Source organism: Lemur catta, chromosome 21 (genome assembly GCF_020740605.2).
Source record: "Lemur catta isolate mLemCat1 chromosome 21, mLemCat1.pri, whole genome shotgun sequence".
NCBI lineage: Eukaryota > Metazoa > Chordata > Mammalia > Primates > Lemuridae > Lemur > Lemur catta.
In genome coordinates, this window is record NC_059148.1 from 22,736,986 (window position 1) to 22,753,712 (window position 16,727).

Sequence of the window (16,727 nt, forward strand, 5' to 3'; positions counted from 1 at the left end):
GGTGAAAACCTCACCACAGATCCACTTTTGGAAATCCTTGGTTCAGTGGGGCCTGTTCCCTGGCCCCCCCATAATTTACATGGGGTTTCCAAAGTCTCTTCACTGGAACTAAAGGTGTCTGATAAAATAAGTTAGGGAAGTACTGGGATTACACAAGGTCCAACAGATTTTCTTACTGCAGGACTTACCAGAGCCTTTATTATGCTAGTGTGCATTGTCATTCTATGGGAGATGGATAAAGAATGCAGCATTTCCCAACCTTCTTTGCTAATAGAACCATGTTTCTGTTGAACCATATCTAGGAACAAGCTGCCAAAGGAAGACATTTTGGGGACTCTAAGCCTGTAGCAGGTGTTAACAAGCCAAGATCTGTGGTCTGGACATCTGTTCTTATAAAGTTTTATTGGCACACAGTTATGCCTATTCACTTAAATATTGTCAATTACCTGGGACAATAACAGAGTTAAGCAGTTGTGACAGAGACCATGTGTGGCCCACAAAGCCTAAAATATGTACTGTCTGGACCTTTACAGACAAACTTTGTCAGTTCCTGGCCTCAGGGACAAAGTTGTTACTCTTTCTCTTAGAGTTCAAAACCTTCTAGAATCTGACCCAACCCAGCCTGCTTTTCAGTGTTATCTTTATTAGTTTCCTGTGTATGAAAAATCTGCTTCGGTCCCATCCATTCAATGAAACCTCTCCACTCTTTGCCTTTCCTGAGGTCATCCTCTCTGGCTGGACTGATGGACCCCCTTGTCATTCCTGTCCCTTTCCCACTCCACTAAGCCGTCCCTGATTCTCCATCTCCATGCAGCTGAGGATTTTGGCTTCCTGGATCTCCCATTGCTTTTTCTTTGAACCTTTTTAATGGTGGTTGCTGCATATGGCCCCTGTATTATTTAAGCTTAGATTGAAGCAGCAACCCCAAATTTTGCTGCATAAACAAGCTAGATATTTATTTCTCTCTCTTAAAAGTTTGGAAGTGAGCAGTCAAGATTGAGCTTGCTGCTTTGCCATGCATGGTCTCCACTTCCAAAGTTACCTCATGGCCCAAGATAGCTGCTCCGGCTCCAGACATCATATTTCTTATTCCAGTGAGCAAAAAAAGCAAAGTCACGTTTGCTTACATTGCTTTGGCCAGAACTCAGAACCTAATTACTTTATCACACCTAGTTCTAAGGGAAACTGAGAAATGTAGGCCCCCCCCTTCCCCTTCACCAGGCATCGTGTGCCTAAGGAAGAAGAGGAGACCAGACTAGTCAAGGGGTGAGAGTGAGGCTCAGGAAGATCAGCTGGACTTTCTAGAAAACCGAAGTCTTGAGTAGAGTGATGCAAAGACTGAAAATGGTTGGATTCATCCAGACCATAATGACCTGAAGCATGTCCCCATTAGTACCTGTCCCTGGGCCACAGTGCCCTGCTGCCTGTCTTCTCTGTGCCCATTCTTCAGAGTTTGTGAGCTACTTATCTTCCAAGAATGTCCTATTTTCTTTACATAATCCAGAGTTGGCATCTGTTGCCTACAACTGAGAAAATCCTAATGAATACCCTTGTATAGTCGGGGCTTAAGACTGGATGGAATTAACCAATATGGATCACAGAACCCTCCCCTTGCCAGCCTCAGAAAAGGGTCCTGTTTGAATTGGATTAAGACATCGATGATTCATGCAACATGAGGCACCACAGAGGAGGGAACCATTGAGCTCAGGGGGTTTTAGTTGTCACAACCCTGAGTCTCCCAGCCTGAGAGGGTGTCATGTCTGACTTGCTTGTCAGATTCATAAATGTGAGATAGATGATGTAAAAAAAAAAAAAAGTCCACTTCCTGGAATTGCATGCCAAATATTTCCCTGCGATGGATCATTTATCATTGGATGCTTATTGTTCTGGATCTTTGTAAGGTCGTCCTCTGCTAATGGTGGCATGTTTATTTCTGGACCAACAAAGTCATCTTAAAAAGTGAGACCATTAAGCAAATCTGTTAAAAAATTAAACACTGAAGGATCACATTGCTACCTTTCCCTATCCTAACGTCAGGAACGTCGCTGCAATTTTTCCTGCCTGATTTCAAACACCACCACCACCACTTCATCTTGAGAAATTTAGGCAAATGCCAACTCATGGGCAGGCTATGTTTCAAAAAACTTATTGTAAGTTGGTGGACAGGAACGAATAGGCATTTTACCACGGAAACAGTGTTGTACCTGTGCAGAGTGGTGTGCAGAGAAGGATGCCATTTTTGTTAACACATCACACTCATGCGCTTACTCACACACACACTCTCATATAATACATCCAGGCCATGTATAGACATATAAAAAAAGTAGAAGAAAATACGCCAGCTTGCTAATGTAGAAATCTTTGAATAAGGGGATAATGAGCAATTTCTCTTTCTGCTTCTTACTTACATTAAAAAATATCTCCCTTCACTGAACATAATTAGTTGTATAATTAATGTGCAAATAATTACATACCTATCAACAGAGAAAATATATTATCAAGGGTAGTTTAGGCCTCAGGACAGTGCTATTCTAATAGTTTAATTGCAGTGGTTTTAGAACACTTGTATTTACAAACTAACACAAACTTAATGCTGATTCTCTAAGTAAGCTTATTTAAAAAATGGTTTCTTAGTGTGGCACTAGGCTGGAAGCTGCATTCATACAGGCACTGCGTTGGCTTATGTGTGGAATCCCCAGTGTTAAGCAAGGGATAAACCCAAGGAAGTCAGGAGGAAGGGAGGGAGAGACCATGTGGAGAGGTGGACAGAACTTTAAAAGACAGTCAACATTTCCGCTAGAGCTGTCTGGACCAAGTCACATGACGTTGGGAAAGTCATTTCCCACTTGAGCCCTGTTTTTTTTTTTCCCCCCCTCTGTAAAATGAGAAGATAGGACTAAATTGTTCTAGATCAGGGATTGGTAAACTCTGGCCTGTGGGCCAAATCTGGCCCACTACTTGTTTTTGTCAATAAAGTTTTATTGGAACTATCCACGTTCATTTCCTTATATATCATCTATGGTTGTTTTCACACTACAATAACAGAGTTGAATAGCCGCAACAGAGACTTTACCATTTGCAACATCAAAAATATTTACTGTCTGGCTGTATACAAAAAAAGTTTCTGACCCCTGGTCTAGATGACTCTCGGTTGATCCTGTGTGTGAATCCGTGTCGCCTAGGATGTGGTTTTCCACTCCTGTGGCTTTGGGGGTGAGGTTTGTATTTTCCTCTCTGATTGATTTCCATCCCAACCCGGCAAGGGGGAGGAGGGGGTCGTGGGAGGGGGCAGCCTTTGAACTCCTGTGAGTCACCCTCCTGCACAGTTCATCTCTTTACTCTCCCAATCTGCTGCTGCAGGGAGGGCAGGATCAGCTGATCTGAGAGGAGGAATCTGAGGAGTGAGGATGGAAAAAAAAAAATCCATCTTTAGGATGACGCTCTAAAGTTAGAAAATTGCCCGAGTAATTGATTGCTCCGTCAGCACCTTTAAACGATCTGTAAAACAGAGACTCAGGCCCTTCCTGTCCTCTTAGGCCAGTTTATGGACGTTTCTGAACAGTGTCTTTCATCGATTCTTGGAAACATTTTTCCTTCCTGTGCAAAATAATCATAATCATTTTCCTGAAGACGTTCAGGCGATGGAACCCACCCTGCACGTGTGTGCTTTCCCCTCTGATGTTATCCTGCTCTCGTTGGGCTCCTGAATTATAGATTATACCCTTCTTTGTGCCTTTTAATTTGACCCATGGAGGCTGAAACCATTTCGACTGACCCTGCACTTTTCCCACTTAGGGCTTTGTAGACAAGACAGCCCTAATTTTCTGGACAAATGACCGCTTGCTGCACCAGCTGTGTCTAATCAAATCCCAGGGCTTTCTCCCCACCAAAAATAACACTGATTCACAAGTGTCCACAATCTGATTCCTCGGGGAAGACAGAGCCCTGGGCCGGAAGGCCTGGGGACCCTGAAGCGGTGTGTAACCGATGCTGGTAATCGTCCCCCTCTTTCTGGAACATTACAAGGGCTTATGACGAAGCACTCTCCGTTGCCTTCCATTAAAGCACATGAGCCATGACTCAGTGCGGGCTGCTTGGTCTTGGTTTTCCTCGGGGGAAGCTGTCCCTATTTGACTCTGACTTCTGGGACGAGCTGAACAAAAAATGAAGACCAAACATTTCTGAGTTTCCTGCCCTCCTGACCAGCCGGTTTCAGATCCAAGCCTTTCTCCCGAACCTTGTCTCTGCAGCCCACAGGGTCATTGCGTTCCTCTGAGGCTATTAAAAGAAGTTGGTACGACTCGGAGAGGGAAGGGTGAGGTCGTCATGTTTAGTGTCTTTTTCCCCAAGAATGAAATGGAATAATGGGTACGAAGTGTTTTCTAGAGCAACAAGTCTCAACCTATCATGTTCGTGTAAATCTGTTCAAATGCAGGTGCTGAGTCTATAGGTCCCTTAGATCCGCGTGGGGGATCCCTGGTCCCCGGTTCCGTGTGTCAGGAATGAGTACTGGTACCCAGTGGAGCCGCGGATGGAGTGATCACGAACACAGAGCAATTTTATAGTTTATCACATAAAAGAAAGAATGAAAGTACAGAAGGAAGCTACACAAAGTGAAAACACGTTCCAGAGAGACTGGAATGGGCTAGTCTCCAGGAGTGCAGAAATGACCCCAAATCTGAGCTCACGCCGCCTTTTATAAGCTCACTAGCTTGTTCCCCCTTTCCCCTGGCAGGATTGGTTGCCATTTCCTGCCTTTGGGGTGATTGACAGGTTGAGGTTATAGAACAGGTTACATAGCAGGTTGGTTTCCTTTACGCGCATGCGCCTTCCCCAGAATTCTTCGCGAAAACCCCACCATGTGATGCTAAGTAGATGGTAATGAGCTGTACGTCAGTTAAAGGTCCCCGGGAACTTCTGACTGTGTAGGTTTCCGCCAGGGAACAGTTCCCAGCCACAGTCTGGTTCCTAGCTACGATTCAGTTCCTGCTCTCTGCCCTTCGCCACGTCCTCGCCTGCCTGGCCACCCGTTTGCCCTTCTCGGGACCTGACAGTTCTGCGTTTCTAACAAGCCCTCTCGGGTGATGCTGACACGGCGGGTCTGAAGACCACCTCTGAATTACAAGGTTAGCATGACAAGGTTTGAATGACAGAGCATCCAACTGCATAAATGTTGGCTCCCTTTTCCAAGAACACTAGATCGTCAGTAGCCCCTGACAGGGACGAGGGGTGACAGGAATCCAAACCCAAGTCTGCAGACCCAGCCTGCTACAGCGCTTTCAGACTTCTGGTATACCTACATCAGCTCACCTGGAGAAGGTAAGCGTGGGCTATGACCAAACATTCCGTTCAAGAGACTAACAGTCATTGAGCTTCTACTCCACCCTTCAAACCCAGGGATAATTCTAAGTTTTGGCTGGAAGGGGCTTTCACATGACTTCATTTCTGTCTCAGGGAGTTTGTACTTTTACCCTATGACTGAAATGCTTTCTCTAGGTCTTCCTGTTAGCCGGGGACGGCCCCATGAGAGCAGGACCTGGGGTGCCTTGCTCACTGTTGTTTGCGGGGGCCATGGTTGGCGCTCAATACATGTTTGTTAGATGAACAAATGAATGGTTGATCCAGAAGAAAGATATGCTAAGCAACTTAACAGGGGCAATGTTTAAACTACTTCCAATAATGCCTTTGGATCTCTCATATCTAGCAGAATTTATAAGGTATCTACTAATATACCAATGACGAATGAGTCCTACTGGGTGAATAAAAGCTGTTTCCATAAAGACCTGTGTGGTACAACAGTATTAGCAGAGTCCCAGCTAGTATATGTAATTGAAAGCCACAAAACCAGATACACGTGGTGTATTAGTCTGCTAGAGCTGCTGTAACAAAACACCACAGACTGGGTGGTGTAAACAACAGAAATTTATTTTCCCACAGTGCTGGAGGCTGCAAGTCCAAGATCAAGGTGCCAGCATGGGTGATGTCTGGTGAGGCCTTATTCCTTGGCTTGCAGAGGCACCTTCTGGCTGTGTCCTTGTGTGGTCTTTCCTCTGTGTGTGTGCAGAGAGAGAGAGCTCTGGTGTCTTCCTCCTCTTGTAAGAATACCAGTCCTATTGGATCAGGACCCCATCCATACGACCTCATTTAATCTTAGTCACCTCCTTAAAGGTGCAGTCGCATTGGGAGTTAGGGCTTCAACATATGAATTTAGAGGGGACACAGTTCCGTCCTTAAGACTTGATTTTAAGAGATTCTGACTGACTCAGGCTGACTCAAGGAAAGTGGGGCTTGTGATAGGGATATAAAGGGAAAGCGGAGAAGCTTCCCGATGAAAAGGGCTTTGGGGTCCTCAGAAGCTCCTAAGTGTAGCTTCCACCATTTCTAGCATTCTTCCTCATCTCTGGCAGCACTTTACTTTCCCTCCTTTTACAAGTCTCATCACCTGTTTCGTGTTGCTTTTTTAACTCTAAGCTCCTGGGGGTGGCCGGGGAGAGGGAGTGGGGTTGCGCAGGACTCTGCAGTTCCAGAGCTCGGTGGATGCCCAGGAATATTTGCTGGCTTCTGATGACCTTGCAACCAAGTGGTACAAAAGGGGTGTGAGCGTTTGGAAACTCCAGAGCTTAGCATGTTGCCTTGATTGCTTTTTGTTTGCAAAACCAGCAACTGTTCTTTGAGTGTTTACTATGCGCATTCTAGGCTCTGGGGACACAGAGGTGAATGAGAAAAACAAGGTGCCTTCCTTCTTCAAGTTGCATTCTGTTGGGGGGAGGGGATGCAAACAGGAAATAAATTACAAAATAATTTTTGCAAAATAAATTGCAAAACAAATAAGTTACAAGATAATTTTAGATAATGACAAGTGCTCTGAGAAAGTAAAAACAATCATGTAGAATAAACAGAGTTTGTGGAGGAAAGGAAGGAAGGAAAGAAGGAAGGAAGGAAGGAAAGAAGGAAGGAAGGAAGGAAGGAAGGAAGGAAAGAAAAGTTACATACAAGGCTTCCTAGTTGGTGTTTTCACTTTCAAGCAATCTGTTAGTATGCTGCATACTAACATACCCATTCCTCTCAGCAGTTTTGTGTTGCTTTTAAAGTGTTTAACTTTTTATCAAAATGTAGATTATCGGAAAAGTGAAAATGTTAAGTGTAAATCTTGTTAAAACTTCTCAAACTGAATACATCCAGATCAAGTGGCAGCACGTCATCAGACACCTCAAAAACTTCCCTTTTCTGGTCTTTATTAACACCATCCTGACTTCGAACTTTTTGCTGGATTTGAAACTATCAGGGCCAATAATATGATAGAGTGGAGTGCTAAAATCACATAATTTTTCTGTTTGAGGAGCTCGCTTTTGCAAATACTGGATCCCAAACTGTGTCATTTCCCCAAAACGCAATAGTTGGCTTAGTCCCAGCAAACTTGTTAAAGTGGTCCTGTCCCCGCCCCTAACACTGGCTCCACAAGCCCTGCTTTCTCTTTCTAGTCTTTAACAACAGCCTTTGACAGATAAGGAATTCCAAAGATACTTCCAAATGCCTCTGCACTAAACGTAAACCTCTCCACATGCAGGGCTGTGCAAACATCGGAGGGCTAATGGAGATCTTTTGCATTTAGTCTATTTCATTAAACACCTTCTCCCCTCTGTTTTGTTTTTATTTTTTAATCTTGACTCAACTCTGCTCCGCCAAGTTTTTGTAGCGATAGATGCAGAAAGGTTTTCAAACCAAATTCCCCACCTGTCTAGAATCTAGGAAAAATTCTGCAGAACGTTATATCAAAGGCCACATGACCGGTTGGTCTCCAGGGAGGGTTGGAAACGCATGGAGAAATGTGTTTCCTAGAATCTGCCTTCCTTCCCAAGCAGAGCTCATGCCCCATCCTCAATTCTTCCCCAGAAGCCCCAGGGTTAATCTTCCTAAATGACAATTAACAGGTGGGACATCTTGAAATCCCTGTGGCAGGACCTCTGGGTCTATAAATCTGCAGTGGGACCAATGCTCTGAATTCTTAATCAAGCCTGTTTCCTTTATTAATCTCCAAGCCCGGCAGTGATTTATAAGCAGGGCTTCCATTTGGTCCAGAAAATGAAATTCATTTCACAAACCCATAAGTGTGGTCCAAATCAATTGGCCACGATACTTTCCTATTTCATGCTCTGTGTCACACTGATCTTTTAACTTGATTGTTCTATTACCAAGTATTCACTTAAAAGCCTCTGCTGGGTTTCTGTGCCTCACGAAAATAATATTAGCCCCGGCACAATGATCATTACTGATACTAAGGTTGGGCTTTTAGATGACTGCAGTTGGAAAGGGAGGGCAGGTGAGCTGAGAAGAGGGGGAGGTAATGAGACTTGAATCATGGGGTGCCAAGGTTCCCAAATGATGGAGACTCCAGTGACCATGGGAAGCTCGCTTAAATGCAGGTTTCTGGGTCCCACCCAAACTCTGCCAGATCAGTATTTCTGGGTGTGGGGAAATGATATCTTGAGAATCCTACAGCTGAAGTTAAAGATTCTAGGCAGACAGGGAGCTCTTCCTCAGTCTAGCAAGACCAGCTTGTTTGTCCCTTCAGCACATGTTTGTTGTGTACCTGCTGTGTGCCAGGCACTGTGGCATTTGGGATACATAAGTGAATCAACAGACAAGAATCTCTGGCTTGGCAGAGATGGCAATCATCGAATCGACTGTGGAGAGTATAATAATAATGATTATTAGCACTCATTGAATACACACAGAATTTCTTATTTAATCTTCTCCATAGTCATAGGAAGTGGTGTGTGCGTGCATCCTCCAACCCCTTCAGAGATGAGGAAATTAGGACTAAAAAGGTTGAGTTACCCAAGGTCACTGCTGGTAAGAGGTAGATCGGGGATCTGAACCCAGGGCTGCAGAACCTGCCTGCTACAGCCTGCCATGAACTGTACGTCTCCATCTACTTCGGGGCGTAAGGTGAGGATGGCACAGGATCAAACACATCACTGGTTCTTCTGTTCAAGCTACAACTAGTTATTGGGCATCCGCTAGGAGTAGACCCTTTCCTCAAAGGTAGAGACTCAAGGGTGATGAGATGCCACATCCAGCAGTTGAGAGGGACGCATGTATGTGATCAGAGTGGCAATGGGGTTATGGGGTTGAAGACAGGATGCCCAGGGTGCCGGTGGCTGGGGCTCCCAGCCAAGTTGGGCGCGTCTACAAAGGAATCATGGAGGATGTGGAGGAGGCTGAGTTGAAGGACACATAGGAGCTGGCCAGGCTGAGGGAACAGCATGCACAGTACAGAACTGCATGTGTGGGAGCTCCCCAGTTCTCATCATGGCTGGAGGTGAACAGGGGCTGGTATGGTGGGAGAAGATGCTGTAGACGCAGGAAGAGGCCAGGCCATGAAGAGCCTTGTCATTGTTCCGAGGAACCTAGACCTTCCCGAGGGCATTAGGAAGACGTGGAATAGCCTGACAGTCTCAGACTTAAATTTCAGGAAGAGCCTTCCTGCTGCAGTGGACTTGGAAAATGAGTTTAGGTCAAGTGAGGAGCCCACTGAGATAAGTCAGAGGTGATGGATGGAGACATCCCCAAAGGATATCTCAACAGCCTCACCCGTGTGGCTGTCCCTGTGCTGGAAAGGTTCGGGAAACTCCTCTGCAGAGAAATGGTGCTACGCTACCACTCAGCTGGGGCAAGAGCCATCTGAGAAGAATTAGTTACACTTTGGAGTAGCTCCCAGGGGTCAGGAGTCAAGATGAGGCAGGTGGCTGGTCTGACGTTGTCAATACTGATTTGGCCTGGAGCCTTGTCAGTTGGTGTTAATAATATCCAGCTAATGTGGACCCATAGACCACACATTACCCAGGCGATGGCCCCCTGGGTTCGGGCAAAAGGCCACGAGTGAAGAACACACAATATCCGTGGGCAGATACATTGGATTCAGGGTATGTTTGCTGCTATCAAGAGGAAGCGAAGAACTGCTTAAGCATCAGAACAGAGTGTTAGTCCTGCTAATGGGTGCCACCTGGTGACCTTTTGGTGATAATGGTGTCAGACACATGATAAAGACTTGTGATGGCAGGAAACACCCTCTGTTTACAGAGCAATTTTCTCAGCATGGGTTCAAAGTGCAAATTGCTTGTGTTAATATGGAAATCCTCAGAACAGCTCAGGAAGGCCCGGGTATGTCTGTGTGAGCCTGGATGTCACTGCTGGAGTGCTGGATAGCACATTGCATTGTTTTTATTATCGCCATCAGCGTCACCATCTTCACTGTAGTCTTCATCACTGTTCTTCTACTTCTCGGAGTCTTGCATGGGCCAGGCTGTGCTGACCACTTTCCATGTTAATGTCCTTATAGTGGGGACAAGGCCCTACAGGATCTGGTTCCTTGTTTCTTCTCTGTCCCCCTCTTGGTCATTCTTCTGCAGCTACAGTGGCATCCTTGCTGCAAGTGACTATCCCAGATAACACATTCCTACCTCAGGACCTTTGCACTGGCTGTTCTCTCTGACTGGAACACTCTTCCCCGCCTCCTCACTTCCTCACTCACCTTCTTCAAGTCTCTGCTGAAATACCTCCTTGGTGAGACTCCCCTTGGTTATCCTACTTAACACTGAAACTCTCCTCTCCCCTGGACTCACCCCTAATTTCTACTCCTTTGTTCTACTCCCCTCCAATAGCACTCCAAATACACTCGAAATAATTCACACTCTAAATAATTGACTTATTTCTTAATGTCTGTTGTCCATTTGCCTTGATGGAAGATGAGCTCCATAATGGTGAAAAATTTTGTTGACTTTGTTTTCTTTTGTATTTTCTCAGTGCCTGACACTGGGCCTGACAGAGAGTAGAGGCTCAAGTAATGATGAATGTGTGAATAATCTAATCCTTAGAGAAATTTAATGAGAAAATTAAGGTTCAGAGAGGTTAAGTCACTAGTCCCAGCTCACACAGGAGATCTGCTGATTCGAACACAGCTCTGATTCCAAAGAAAAGCTCTTACCCACCACTCTGTGGTGCTCTGTAAATGTGGGTTGAATTGAGTCAGGGGCTTAGAGGTTGCTCAGCTTGCTTAGAGCTACTCCTTAAGATGAAGAAAGAACCCCATTTTCCTGGAACCCAACCCCACACATTTTCTATGAGGCCAAGTCTCTTCTCCTTAGTGGTTGGTCTTTTTTGTACCATTTAAACCCCGATTGAGCCAACTGGGTTGGAAATCCCAAAAGGATCAGCAGATTTCAGGATATCGGGAAACGGGTTAAACCTGCAGAGGGAGATTAAACTGTCTTGATAAGGTCTATGGGAATCGTTGAAATTAGTCCTGCCTCTGTATTCACTCCCACCGGACTCTTGAATTTTCCATGTGGGAACCCGGAAAACTTTATGGCACGAATCTTTTTAAGAGTCCTAGAGGAACCCTGTTGTTTCCCCACCCAGAATCTCCCCCTTCTTCATCTGGAAGCAGCCCTCTGATGCCTCTTTGGAAGACCACCTCTTTCTTCTCCCAGGTCATGTGGCCAGGGTGGGGCTGACCTTGCCTGTCACATGCAGAGCTCGGTGTGAGACTTGGTCTGCCCAATCTGTGCAGTCCATCCCTGGGCCCCAGCGAGTGACTGAGGGATGGATGTGAGCCACAGAAGGGTCCAACAAGAGTCAGCTCTGGGACTTTGGCTGGAGCCATCAGAAAAGAATGATTCTCTTTCTACCTGGTTTCTAAGCTGGTGGAATGGGAGAATGGGGTTCCCGGTGGCCTTTGTGGGAAGTACACATGGAAAACCTGTCTGGGAGCAAAGTCAACAAAGAGGGAGGAGACGAGCTAGGAGCTGGAAAGAGATTGTTGACAACATCGTTTGAGCCCCTGGATCCAGCCATGCCTGAAACCAGAGCCTCTGAACTTTAAATCTACATGAGCCAATAAATTCTCTCTTTTGCCCAAGCTGTTTTCATTTGATTTCTGTCACTCAAAAGACTTCTTAATACAAAGGGGCTTGGGTTTTAAGTTGGAGAAATAAACAAACGGGATTGTTTCTGTCTCAACATAGTCGGGTGAGGAAATGCCACTAAAAGGGAGTAGGATGGTTTCACATTCTCCTTACTAGAAGTGACTGATGCTCCAAGTCACTTTATAGACACCTGTATGAGCATGCTCTCTTGTTCCTTTGATTGGGGCTTTAAGCTGGAAGTTTCATGATTTTCTTGGATTTGAGATCCCTTTAAGCAAAATTGAGAATGCAATAAGTGTGTTACCTGGGTCCTCTTTCCTTCTCTTTGAAGAAGTACCTTTTTTTCCATTCTGTTGAAACTTGCTGTGTGGAGAATTTGGATGCTTTTGTGGTCTCTGATGTATCACCCTTCATACTTCCTTTATTCTGGATGGACTTTTATTTTTGTTTTTTTAATTTCAAAATATTAGTCAAGGGGGTACAAGTGTTTTTGTTACATGGATATCTTGTATAATGTTTAAGTCAGAGCTTTTGGTGTGCCCATCACCAGAATAGTGTTCATTGTACCCAACAGGTAAGTTTTTATCCTACACTCACCCTCCTGGCCTCCCCTCTTCTTAGTTTCTCATGTTCAACTTCTGTCTTGAACTTATCCTTCTATGTCCTGTTCCTAGAGCCTTAAACAGAGTGGACAGACTAATTCATGCTAAAGTGTAAATGGCTAACAAAACATTTTAAATGGAATCTATGGATAGGGCAGTATTTTAATCCAAAAAAAAAGGGAGTTGTAGGAACTTTTAGAGATTATTGGGGGAGATTTTGAAGGTGATTCCTTTTGGGGGGAGTAGAGAGATCCCTATCATTGTTGTTCTTCCATTCTCCCTCCTGTGCTAGAGAAGAATGGGGCATTTTCCAAGCTTTGTATGCTGTAAAGAGTTAGGGAAGTAAAGAAGCAATAATAGTCCAGCCTTGGCCTCTCCATCTCTTCTCTCACTCCCTTCCTATAGGGCTGGGCGTCGACATGCCGCTGACCAGGAGCCGAGAATAGCCTGGCGCTGGTCCCAGAGGTTGTCCTCCCCAACCAAGGACTCAGAGGACAGAACCGTCCATGCCCTTAGCAGTAGGTTTTCCACCTAGCACCTGATAAGCTGTAGCTGAGCTCAACAAAAGCCCATCAGATGGGACATGTTTTCAGGAATAAGACGCCCCTATCGGTCCCAAGTGGAGGGTGATGGAGACACTGGCCGAGTTAATGCATTGCTGGCCGGGACCCAGCCTCTGGCGGCCCATTCCTCTCAAATTCCTCTGTAATCAGCTAAATTAGCCCATTGATAGAACAGCTCATCAAGGGGCAGCTCAGAAGAAGGATTGATGGACCGTCACCTTTTCAAGGAGCTCGGGACTGGGGGATAAATGGCCCATTTACTCATGAGGTTGCAATTGAGTGTTTTCCCTAAGTCAATAATTTTTCCTTTCTTGCTCTCACTCTTCCTGGTCTTGGGCAGAAAGAGGCCCATGCCACATAAGGTCTGATTCCTTCCCGAGCTTGAGTGAAAAGCTTGTGTTTAACCCGCTCAGTGCTGACCGAGCACAGGCCTCCTCTTAGAAGTGAAATCTTTCCTTTCTCAATACTGCATCTGCCCGAAGACATCACGGGAGGTGCCTCCCTGGAATTTATTCCATAGGAGAAAAGGAGTTGCAAAATACTTCCGTCCCTGCAAATTCTCTCAGATTATAGGGCGCTCTGACAATTATTTGATTTAGATCCCTAAAGTTCTATTTGGGAATGACTTCAATATCAAAGCTAGTTCTTTGGAGACTTCTAGCATTCACCTGTCAGAATCAAAGAGACTGAACAGGAATTCCAGGAGCGATGATTCAGAGCTGCCAGTGTTTGATGTCATATCCACCAGCCTCCTAAAGCTCACTTTACAAACAGCTCTGTAAGTAGTTAGGTTGCCAAGATCACAAATAGACACCTAGAGGATGAACAGGGGAGAAAATGTGATTGTCCCAACTGGATCTGTGTTAATGAATACTGGTACTTGCAGCCTGGGCTAACATTTCCAATGACAGCATGATGCATGGGTTAAAAATGGCTGCGTTTCCAAACAACCTGGGCAGAAGTGACCATGACGTACATTGGAATTCTGTACGAGATGGTACAAAAAGTGGCTTTCTTAAAACACAAAGATGAGGGCAAAGAGTTTGAATCAAATGGTTTCCTGATCCGTGAGCATGGGAGAAAGTAGGTTTTCTACATCAACGTTATTTTACATTGCGTATACTGAAAAAATATTTATCAAACTACATTAATAAGTTTCCTGTGGTAAGGAAACATTTGATTCCTTCATCGAGTCCCTAAAAGTTTGTAAGCTCAAGTTGGTCAAAAATTATTTTTAGATCTTGTTGTTGAGAAAAGTGCGGGCTCATCTTATATGTAGGGTTGTCTTGTATGGCTGGGCATCTATAAGGTCTTGGGTATTTCTGCAGGCATAGAGATGATTTGGAGAGAGACTTGGAAAATTTTTCTTGCAGTTTTAGATTTAAAATGTGTTTAACACATTGACTGCCACACTAGGAAAAAAATTTTTTTTCCTGGGGCCACAGTCTTTTATTACAAAGATAGAATAAAAAGTTCGGAAACAAAATGATCCGTTCTAATTTAATGAACCTACTAAACAAAACTAGTTTATACTTAGAACTCCCTCAAATGATCTTGCAGAACGCTTATTACTATCACACAAAACAAAATGGTACCCCAGAAACAATCTGGGAAACACTGAATGAACTAGGACCATCCTGAAAATTTCAAAGGGGTTGGTCACAAGTATAAAATAATTTGTGCAATTATTTAGATGGTTGGGAACATCTATGGATTTAATTCCCCCTGGTAAGGGTCTGTCCCCTCTTCCCTATGACACAGTACACAGGTGGTTACTGGGCACCCCATGGAAGGCTTCGATGTCGTGGCCAGGTAGACTTGGAACCAAACTCTGGACTTTGCTGTGGGATGTGTGCGCTTGAACAAATGCCACCCACTCTCTGAGCCTCAGTTGCTTCCTTTGTGAAAAGGGGACCAATCCCTGCTTATCTTAAAGGACTTCTATGAGAGATGAGATGAGATGATGTGGAAGTACCTGGCACCGTGCTTGACATTTGTAAGTGCTCAGGAGATTATTGCTGTTCTTTATGGGTTACATCTCTTCTCATGGCCCCCAAACTTTTATAAGTTTGCCCACTTGGCTCAGCCTCATCTATTTAGACTGCTTGAATCGAACTGAAAAACGGGAAGGTAGGAATTGTTAAGTCAGGGCAGACTTTGTTGCCAAGGCATATATCTCGGGAGTAGGCAAATGACCTCATCGATTTTCACCTAAGAGATTCCAGGAGACTCGCTCACCTCTGCTCCATCCCACGGGGATACCTGCCCCAGGAGCGTGGCGACATCCCGCTAGCTCACAGGAAATGAGGCCGCTGGAAACTTCAGAATTCAAATGCCTCCTTTCAGGGGAGCAATCAGGTCTGCTCATTAAAAAAAAAAAAAAAATCCATCTTACTGTATTTTAATGACAAGAGTCAATTACACACATGGTAGAAATACAAATACGGTATAAATGTGTGACGTGAACAGTGAAAGTCCCGCTTTCACCACTTTCATCCTCCAGAGGTGGACACGGGGGAAGGTTTGGCAAGTGTTCTTAGGGACCTTTCTGTGCAACAAGAAGAAAAAGAAGCATTTTTTTTTTTTTGAGCACTTCATATGTGCCAAGCAAAATGAAAATGTTTTCCCTGCATGATGTCATTTCAATCTCATGCCACGTTATGGATGGGGTAGGTTTCCCCTTATTTTACAGATAAGGCAATTTGGACACAGGGGGGTTGAGGACATCCGAGGTCACTCACCTAGTTATTAATGGAGCTTGTATGTGAACTCTAGTTTGTTCAACACCCCCCCAATTTTCTATCATTAAATAGGATTATATTATATATTCTTAGTATTCTGCAATTTGCCTTTTTCCCTAACAATACATCGTGAACACCCTTCCTTGCTAATACCTATAGCTCTGGTTCATTTTTTTTAAACAGCAGCGTAGATTCCATTATAGGGATGGACATAATTTATTTTATCAGTTACCCACTGATGGACATTTAGGTAGCTTTGTCCATTTGCGACTCTTCTGTGTCCCTCCTGGGCCCCAGAAGGGCTGGGCTTCCTCCTGCTCTATAGCTTGTAAGAGGAGAATCGGTGTAGCGTCTCCATCAATCTAAGCTATATGGTCTTTAAAAATACATAACCCAAAAAATAAGCCTCCATTAAACAAACTTATAAAATATGAATGGGTTGCTTACCCTGCCCCTGCCCGAGAGCACGCGGGTCAGCTCCCAGGAACTTGGGAAAGTGGAGCGTCTGAGACCTTCTGGCATATGTTCACAGGAGGGCTGTCACCCTGTCAGGTATGGGGTCTGAGTCCAATTAAATCGTGAATCTCAAATGCAAAGGACTCCAGTAACTGGCCGAACCATGAAGAACAGCCGCGTGTGGCTGAGTGTTCATGTACGCTTGTATCAAATCTCACACTCGACCAAATTTGTTCAGCTAAACTCTTAGTAAAGCAGTGAATTGACCAGGCATCAATAGTGGGGCAGGGTGGTTTTGTCGTTAGGGTCATGGACATGGTTTGGTGGCCTGGCTCTGCCATTTGTCAGTTTCATGTAATCCTGGGCAAGTTAGTTAACCTCTCTCCACTTGCATTTCCTCATCTGGAAAATAAAGATAGTTCCTACTTCCTGGGGTGG